The sequence below is a fragment of the Aplidium turbinatum genome, chromosome 4 (genome assembly GCF_918807975.1).
Source record: "Aplidium turbinatum chromosome 4, kaAplTurb1.1, whole genome shotgun sequence".
Classification (NCBI taxonomy): Eukaryota; Metazoa; Chordata; class Ascidiacea; order Aplousobranchia; family Polyclinidae; genus Aplidium; species Aplidium turbinatum.
This window is the reverse complement of record NC_137475.1, coordinates 38294053-38303210: the sequence shown is the minus strand read 5'-3', so window position 1 is coordinate 38303210 and position 9158 is coordinate 38294053. Positions and strand designations below refer to the sequence as shown.

At 36.6% G+C, this 9158-nt stretch overlaps 1 non-coding gene across 1 annotated transcript; it reads left to right on the top strand.

Moving 5' to 3' along the window:
- The first annotated feature begins 7000 nt into the window (after window positions 1-7000).
- Trnal-caa (transfer RNA leucine (anticodon CAA)) lies at window positions 7001-7119 on the top strand. The gene is made up of 2 exons: window positions 7001-7038; window positions 7074-7119. It is a non-coding gene; the product is annotated as a tRNA-Leu (tRNA).
- Window positions 7120-9158: the final 2039 nt, after the last annotated feature.

Here is a 9158-nt window from a genome sequence, read left to right as displayed (position 1 = left end):
GATTACTTGGATAAAAGACGGAACTTTTGTCCAGCTAGCAAGCACTAAGCCAACAGTTAAATGTGCGGCCAACTTTCAAACAATCATTTTACGAATGACCAGAATAGATATCAATATCTCAAATTCACGTAGAAAGTAACTGTGACGCAATAGTGAAATCAATTGTCACGCAATTCAAAACAGGTGTTCGAGCTAGTGAACCAATGCATTCATGTTTAAACAGGCCCAAACAGGTCTGAAACAAGTCTATGAACAATGGTGCAATTTCGGCACATTTTCTAGCAACTTCCATGACGTAATATTCAGTAGACTTGAACGGTTTTATATGACGTTTGATTTGTACAGAGATTGGCCGTAACACTTACAGCAGTTGTCTTCGCTAAGAAAATTGTAAAGTAGGCTAAGTACTTGCCCAAAGTAGATTAAAGTACAAGTTTGCCCAACGTATTTTTTTCTGCTTTAGAAAAATTTTGCCCATACTTTTACTTCAACACACGAATTTTTTAAGTAATATGCCAAAATTTCACACAAATCTATCTTCACATTTTTCAAATCAAGGAAAAAATTGCTCAAATAATTTCTCAACTTTGCACCTTAGAGCGTACACTGCATTACAGTTACCATTTTATGATATTCATATTGTTAAATGACAATGAATCTGCTTGATTTTTCACTTCTATGACACATACTAAGCACAAAGATTAACTTAATTTACAAAATCGACCAAATTTGACGTAAATGTACGACTAAAATTACATTATTGCAAAAATGACCACTTTGTAGTGCTTTTAGTAAAAACACTTCTGTTACAAGTAATATGAACTTGTACCTTCTGATGATTTTGAGCCATCAACCGACTTTCTATCGTCTGTGGTTAATGAGATATTAATTTTTTTCTTATAAAATTGGGGTTTTTCGAACTTTAGGGGGGGGGTGTGCCTGCACCCCCTGGGGGGCACCGACCCAAAATTGTGTTTGAAGGTGTTTTGGGGGTCAACTCCGAATTTTGGTAAACTAGACTTTTTGACTTGAAAGAAAAAAATTTTTTCACTCCACTCTACTGGTTATGGCTACGAAGATAATACCTCCGTGTAACGTTTACCCATTTGTGGAACCCAAGCTCTAAAAAAATGGTACTACTGCCTAAGTGCTCAAACTGCAAGCAGTGAGCTTTGCGCAATGCACAGTAAGGTGCCTCCAGTAAAGTGTTCAATCAGACAATATAAAATACAATACAAATAAAACACTGGTTTTCTTTATGTTGTCGCTGAACTAGATATCTCCAACAATTTCAAGTGTATCTTATGGCAAGCTTAAAGAGATACTAAAGGAAAAACCTGACTTTGCAATTTTCCACGTTCTCGTGTTTAACATTAACATGCTACCATAAAACGATTTTCAATAAAATTTTGCCCCATTGCGGTCTGATCAGCATTCCGCGCGTGCTTTTGTCAGAGCTTTCAAAACGGAAATGGGCGTGAGCAGCGAAGCGTGCGACTGTACAATTTACGTCACTATAGACTAGCAATCAGCTGATTGCGCAATAGTTGTTACTGCGGGCGATTTAACTGTAGGCTATGCATGTATGTACATCAAAACATCAGATTTCAACATTAAATTTGATGATTGGACTTTGGGTCTTGCCAGTGCCATTGAAAACAAATTTTATTCGGTAATTTTTTTTGAAATGTATTCTTGAATGTTCAGTTTACGCATTTTAATGCTTAATTCTTGTTTGAAAATTTCATTTAGTAGGTCTTTAAATGTGTGGCATGCTTTGCAGAAGTTCGTTAAAATATAAGCATAAACAAAAAACCAAACTAGGTAAGTGTTTTGATTTTCTTAGCATAAACAACTTTGAGACAAACCTTACCCAGCCAGCAAATCAGTCTTATTCAACGTCTGCAGACGTTGAATCAATGTAAGATAGGTCTGATTTACCAGCTGGGGGTATACTTAACTGTATGTTATCGGCCAAAAATAGCCTGGAGTCTTTCTTTTAGACTAGACTTATTGAGAAATTTCAAAAGATGCGTTGTCTGAAATAAGCAAAATGCCTTTTCATCATCAGTGGCGGGCTAATAAGTGCTGCTTCTCAATCTTCTTATTCTCCCAACACTTCTCAAAATGATGCCAAAAATCCAAAAGTTGATTTCCACTTGCTGCGAGCTATCAATAAGGCATTGGATGAAAATGTTTTCAGTTGGAATAAAGACTTTCATGGCAAGAATCATCGCTTAACTGGTCAAAACTAGGTGATTTTGGCAAAAATGAAAATGTTTAGGCTTGTTGAGGCAGAGCATCCCATCATGTGAGAGCAAAATAGTTGTCATTTCCAGATTTCGCATCGTCAAAATCATGAGAACAATGCGAAAAGCTAAAAAAAATTTTTTTTTTTGAACAGGTGCACAGGCACAAAATCTCTTGTGTTTTAGCAAGAAATAACGCTTTTGCCGTTTTCCTGCACAATACAATGCATATCATCGCTAAGTAACCACACCCAATACCACAACAGCTTTCGAATCAGTACTTTCAAACATACTACTGACTAGCATTACACAAAAAAGCAAACGTAACTGCAACTTGGTACGTAACTTAAACCTGGTAGTTTCACATACTTATAGACTTGTAGAGGCTTTCTAGTTCTGAAACATATGTCTGGTCACCGAAATTGACGTAGTAAAGCTTCAGCTTGTTGAAGTGTTGTTGTTTATGTAATGTTTCGCGCTAGCCTTTACGTCTGATTATTTCGGACGAACTCCCAAACACGAACAAATAACTTTATTTGAATCTCAAACATAAATTGGCAATGTACACGCCCACATAGCTGCGGCACTAACGATTGACTTTGACCACTAGTTGAACTCGAGTTGGAGAATAATAATAATGTTATGGTTTTATTTATTGTCGCTCTACAACAGCTAAGGTCTTTTAGCGACAGGGCTCATTTTTAATTTATATCAGGTTTACGATGTTATCACATTATTACCCGACTCATTCTCACTGCGCTATGCAGGATAGAACACAATCGGTACCGTTTTTAAAGTCTTCGGTGTGACCCGACCTGGAATCGATCTCAGATCTACCAGCACCAGAGCCGAAGGCGAAACCACTCGGCCACTGAGCTGGTTCGAGTTGGAGAATAATAATAATAATAATGTTATGGTTTTATTTATTGTCGCTCTACAACAGCTAAGGTCTTTTAGCGACAGGGCTCATTTTTAATTTATATCAGGTTTACGATGTTATCACATTATTACCCGACTCATTCTCACTGCGCTATGCAGGATAGAACACAATCGGTACCGTTTTTAAAGTCTTCGGTGTGACCCGACCTGGAATCGATCTCAGATCTACCAGCACCAGAGCCGAAGGCGAAACCACTCGGCCACTGAGCTGGTTCGAGTTGGAGAATGCCGCATCGCTGTCAGGGAAGCGTATTTAACAGCGGCCAATCAAGAGGTCATGGAAAACGCGTAAGGCAAAATGTGAAACACAAGGTACAAACTTAAAGGGCAAGTTCTCAAATAAATTAAAAGTTTAAAGGCACGTTTCCAATATTACAGTTTATAAATTATTCCAACCATTGGGGCCTTGAAATAGAATATAAAGGTGTCCTTCAAGTGCATTGCTCAAGCGCACACCCCAAGTTACTTTAAAAGATGCATAATACATTTCACCTAGAATGTGTTTTCTAAAACGACGTTGAAATGGCAGTGTAACCCAATGATGTTCTTCGTTTTCAAGGTGATTTTAACTTTACAAGGTAGTTAAATAGCGCTTTTTAGTGTCGGTTTAGGACAAAAGTAGCGGTAGCGCGCGCTACTTTTGATCCTAGTATCGGTAGCGGTAGCGCGCTACTGTCAAAGTAGCGGAAGCCCACCTCTGTTCATGACTTGATGTAACCCTCTGAGAAAGCCAGTCGTGTCTGACTGACGAAGCGTCAGTATGAATGCAGATCATCATCCAAAACATCCTGTGATAGTTAGGCGTGTTTTTTCCCAGAACAGACAATCATGTTATTGAATGCATTTTATTTATTGGTATAAAAAAGATTGTTCAATATTAACAATTATACATAGCCTACTTACGAGCTATCTGCAAACTGCTTCTCTCTTTTTCGGATAAGCAAGCCAAATTACAAAATTGAAAGCTAATCACAAAAGCTATAAATCCAATTGCATTACTGCAATACATCTTGATATTTTTCCTCCAAGAAAATTGTCTGTGGTTCTTTTTTAGATCAGTTGAAAATGATACATTTTATAGCGTCCTTCTATTTATATACAAACTGGTAGACCGAAACACTTATTTGAAATTGAGATCTAAACCTTAAACATTTTTTTGGCAATTAAACAGCAACATGTCCAATTGTCCAATGAAACGTCTAAATTTCTATGTTTGATTTTCAACATCATTTATATAGGAAACACGGTACAACTGTCATTGCTTCTTCATAGAAAGATGTCAAAAATTAACAACAATGAATAAAAGAATTAATCAAAAATTATTTATGTCTATTTCACACAGCCATACAAAGCAACGTGGGATGGCGCAGAGGGTAAGGCGCTCGCTTTCCAATCACGCAATCCTGGTTCGACTCCCCGCTTATGTTGTTGTTGACAAACACCGCTCACCTCTACCCAGGGTGTAATAAATTAGGTGGGCATAGTTGCTGAAGTAAAGGCGGCCGAGAGAAAGGAACTGGCCACCCTACGATGCTTGGATTCATGTATGGGACTCACCTTTTTTATACAAAGCAACGGCGCTTCTGTGCATGTTAATTTGTTCTACACAATCATTGTTTCCCTCAATGACATTGTAGATCAGGGCTATTCAATTGGCGGACCGCGGTCCGAATCCGGATCTTCTGGGTGTTGAAGGTGGACCTCGGGCTTGTGGAAGAATAATCTTATTGCCACATTTTCTCTATATTCTCTTTAAACAGACTTCCATTAGGGAAAAGCAATTCTTAGTGATTATCCAAGAAGCTGGGGGCTTCGCCTCCAGACCCCCCAAACGCTTTGCTGTTTTCTCTGATGTGCGATCCACACAGCTACACTACAATGAAACACAATACATTTTTTCTTTTTTTATTTCTTTGTTTGTGTCAGACAAAAATCCAAGTCGTGTTACATACTGCCTGAAAAGTGTTTAGGTGTTCGTAGGCTACTGGTTGTTTAATTTTTGTGGTTGCATATGAAATATTTACTGGACCGCAAAAATATTCAACTTGTCAAAATGGACCTTTGCTAACATTAGTTGAGTAGCCCTGTTGTAGATATTCTTTTGCGTGTTGTGTTTATTGCGTCACAGCAGTGACTCAGTTATCGATTCCAGAGGCCAGTCATGACGTGACTCACATCTGTTAAGTGCTTTGGCGCTCACTAGTGGATTGCCAAGTTACTTTCTTATTTATTTTTGTTTATTGGGTGTGGAACGTTTAACGATAATTTTTTGTTGCCTTCAGTTTAATTTATAGGTCTGCAGTGCATAATTTTATCGCATCCAGAGTCCAGACAGACCCAACCGTCTTATGGGAGCTTTCGCCACCATTCTTTTGCAAGTATTTTTTTCTGTTTTTGCCGTCTTTAGTAATCTATTTGTTAAATGCTCCATTGCGTTCTCTTTTATTTTGTAATGATACGAAATACAGTAGAATTTTTTTCTCTTTTGTGTATTACCATTGGTAACAGATGACCTGTCAAGCATGATCTTTCAAAAATATTGATCATGCTTGCTTTTTCAGTTTCACTTTTTAACTTCACATAAAATGAAGCAAAATCTTCCAGTAGCGAAGCTAGGGAAGGGAGCAGTGTTCCCTCTAAGGTACGCAACTGCACAATTTTGCAGTAATACTCGATCATTTTGCGCAGTGAAATTTTATTCTCGACCATTTGCAATGCTACAAACTTAAAATTACTTACTTTTCAGTCCGGAGTGTCGTTATAGTTATAGTGCATAGTCAAATTTATCTTAAAAATTTCATTTTATGTATATTGCAGATTTAAATAATTCCTGATAAGGACACACGTACGTATCGAAAACGTTTGAGTTGATTTCTTTGATTATGTTATATCTCTGTGTAATACAACATGTTAAACCCTCTAAGGTTACTTTGTTTTGTTTATCTAAGGTTCAACAAAGCAAACTCTCTACCGAAGCTTTAAAAACGTTTAACAAAAAAAATTTACTCGCCACTCCGCCAACGCAGCCTTTCATACTGCACACACACAAATTTTTTTGAGCTGTGTAAAATTTTCTAAGAGGAAACTCTGGACGGAAGGTTGACAACTCCAATTTAAAATTAAAACGTATTTAAAGCTACAATCATTCCATCCATCAAAATCATACTATTCGTAATTGTTAATCATTACTGTTATTCGTTAATTCTATGATTCAAATATTATAGTAGATTACTGCATCTTAAATTCCATAATGGAGGTGAAAGGATTAGAGACTAAGTAAAGAATTATCCAGTCGTCAGCACGGCCAAATGTAGCGTGATGGAACAAAGTAAAGTAAAAGACATGCACAAACGAATGATTATACTGAAACCAGGAAAATCAAGAGAGTATAGTGAATCACAACTTGCGCCATTTTGATTCTGAGATTAGGGTAAACCATGCGAAAGTATCGCCTGATCGTCTTCATATTTTAAAAGTTCTGTTTTTAATTAAGCAGCTCAAAAGTAAACTAATACATTTCAAACACAAACTCAGCCTGAAATTCCCAAAACCTTTGCAGACCAGTTTAACTGGATGAAGAAATATTTAAAAAAAATACTCTTTCAATGCAACAGCATCGATGATAAAGTTCAGGCTACTTAGTCCTGCAAAAAAAATAAAAATAAAATAATCAACACATATTATACTGAGCTCTTGTCTCCTGTAGTCCTGTAGTAATTTTCTTAGATACGATTACGGCTTTTCGCTGCAGTATTTGTTAATTTTTTTTTCTCAAATTCAACAAATCATGTTGAGTATCAAATGTTTGTTGTGTCAGGATGGCCGAGTGGTCTAAGGCGCCAGACTCAAGAATATTGTTCTTCCCGGTTGATCGGTGGTTGGGTGTTCTGGTCTCCGAATGGAGGCGTGGGTTCGAATCCCACTACTGACTTATGCTTTTTCAAACAATTTTTTTGGTTGACATGAAGTTCTTTTGAAATAATACAGCCTAGGGTTCTATAAATTTTGAAGCAGACTTATCAAACAAAATTGTTCTACTCTTAGCTAGCTAGAATATAGTATTTTCGCTGAAAAAAAAAAACATCTGGCAACACGATTATTCAACGCATACACTACTCCAGCATTTCTTACACTGGGGTAAATTTACCCCTGGGGGTAAGTTTCCTCGTTTTGGGGGGTAAATGAGCTATCAATCAATATATCCACATCAGTTAACGGGACAGAAAAATTGTGCCAGCTGTAGGTAGCCTACTGGTATTGGAGATATCATTTCACCGCTTGACGGAAATAACTGGAGATGATCTCAATCAAAACTTGAAGGATGACATCATCAGCTATCTTCAAAACTTGGAGGAGTTTGAACGATATTTTCCCGAGATAAAGACTGGCAGCATTTTGATGAAAGTAGCGAGAAATCCTTTTGTATGTAATGTGAAAGATGTTCCTGAAGCAATCCAAGAAGAATTTAAAGAATTAACAAACGATTCTTTTGCAAAAGATGAGTTTCACTCTTGCACCCTAGAAAATTTTTGGGTTAAAATATAACATTGCTATCCAAGGATAGGTATTCAAGCTCTGAATATTCTTACGTTTTCTTCAACTTACCTATGCGAATGCGGCTTCTCTGCATTGCTTACTATCAAATCTAAAGCACGAAACCAACTTCATGTTGAATCCGATATTTGTTGTGCGCTATCTCCTACTTTACCAGACATATAACAACTCGTTGCCACGAAGCAAGGGCAGCCGTCGCATTAAATATAACTGATGGAATTTGTTAGTTTCGTTTTTTATTAAATGAGTACCATTTTATCTATTGGGGGTAAATCTGATATTCATCTTTGTTAAAAGGGTAAAACATACAAAAAAAGATTAAGAACCACTGCACTACTCTGAGCACGTTGTTTCGCAACACGCACTTCTACAGATCACTGATTAAACTAAACCACGGATCGAAACTATGTCACGAGACACTTTAAGTCTCTCAACCAAAAAACGTTTACACATTTGTTTCCTGTTTTAATAGGATGGTTTTAAAGTAATATTTTTGTCTGTCTTTTTTTTTACTTCTTTTTTGTATGAAAATGATTTTCAAATTCTTTACGAAAGTCAAGACCAGACTTGAAGACGCATTTAGTTAGGCTAATAAACCTAATTAATGAAAATCCTTTAATAGTCGTAAAATTTTTAAAATACCTACGTTTGTGTTTCCTGTTTTATTCATTTGTGTATTTTTAATTTTTGATTGCCAGCTGAATAATATTATGAACAAAAGTCGGTTTCTGTCCTGGTCTAACTCGTAATTAGGCTACTCGCATCAGCTTAATGACAGAGTCAACGTCGAGTAATTTCCTTTTCCTAGAAGTGATCTTTTTTTGTTTGTTTCTTTCTTTGAACGCAATGAAAATTGCGGTATCTTTGCTTGATGTCACAAATATTTATTTTGAGATCTGGAGTATTTTCGTGACATTCATCCTATACGTTTTGCAGATGGCACTTGCAATCATTCAGCATCAGTTTCTAAAAACATCTTTTCCAGACTCCAATGCATTTCACCTCTATTTTTTCGATCATGATACTCAGAAAATATCTACCAAGCTCTATTCCAAGAAACAAAATGAGTTAGATTGTATTTTTATGTCAAAGTTTCAAGTCTAGTTGTACTGTTATTTATCAGTAATCACAATAAATATTCCATCATATAGTTTTAGTTTACTCCGTAATAATCTGTCACGCATTATATTCAAGGTACGTACTGGAAAGGAGTTTTGTTGAGCGATAGGCCAAGAAACTAGATAACACAGGAAAACATTTGCTAACAAACAAAATAACAGGTAAAACGTGTGCCCGCTTTAGTGTAAGTATTACAACAGGAAAGGATTGAAAATTGTCTAAGTTAGTTGTAACTGTCGTTGTTAAGCTACTAATTAAGTTGTTGTTTTGCCACTTCCACCCTGGTTCATTTTCGCA